The sequence below is a fragment of the Euprymna scolopes genome, chromosome 22 (genome assembly GCF_053919585.1).
Source record: "Euprymna scolopes isolate OS-2025 chromosome 22, ASM5391958v1, whole genome shotgun sequence".
Lineage (NCBI taxonomy): Eukaryota > Metazoa > Mollusca > Cephalopoda > Sepiida > Sepiolidae > Euprymna > Euprymna scolopes.
The window spans coordinates 100,601,836-100,602,561 of NC_136503.1; the positions used below are offsets into that span (position 1 = coordinate 100,601,836).

The 726-nt window shown below is 32.6% G+C and overlaps 1 pseudogene; it reads left to right on the forward strand.

Annotated features, from left to right (window-relative positions):
- The first annotated feature begins 296 nt into the window (after nucleotides 1–296).
- On the forward strand, nucleotides 297–434 carry LOC145244181 (U2 spliceosomal RNA; annotated as a pseudogene).
- The last annotated feature ends 292 nt before the right edge of the window (nucleotides 435–726 follow it).

A 726-nucleotide genomic window follows, 5' to 3' on the forward strand; every position in this document is an offset into this window, starting at 1 on the left:
TACTCACCTTATTAATCCACATTTTATTTCCTTTCTTTCTTTCTTTCTTTCTTTTTTTTCGATTCCCTCCGAATTGATTAAGCACCTCACTTTCTTATTTTTTTATGATAGTTCTACAATTTACTATTTTTATATTCGTTTAATCTTTTAATGTTTTTTCTTTTTAGTCGTGTGCAAGTGACTCTATAAGTCACTCCGTCGGTCGGTCGGTCGGTCTGTCCGTAACACTTTTGTGCTCGGCCTTTTTGGTTAAAATCAAAGGTCTGTTGTTAATAGATGCTGTTCTTAGCTTTTTAAGCTTTTCTTGGCCTTTTTGGCCAAGATCAAAGTGTAGTAACTGTTCTTACTACATGCTGTACTTATGTTTATAACTTTGTGATATAAAGTGGGGGATCACTTTTCTGTATTAATTTAATGTAAAATGAATACCCACTTTACAACCAGTCAGTCTCAAAGCCATGCAAGTCATTCTCCAATCATTCAAGTTGTGTTTGAAGAATTCCAGTTATTTTTTAAGCATTCAAGTCATTCTTAAGGTTATTCAATTCATCCTTAAGCTCATTAAAGTCATTCTAAGTCATTTACTTTTTATTTATTTAAGTCATTTCGGCCCATTTTTCGGTCATTTTAGTTTATCTTTAAGAATTTCATGTCAATCTTACATTCACGCATTCATTCATTACACGAGAGCACGCGACTAATGGCTATCGACCTTGTTTTTTTAAA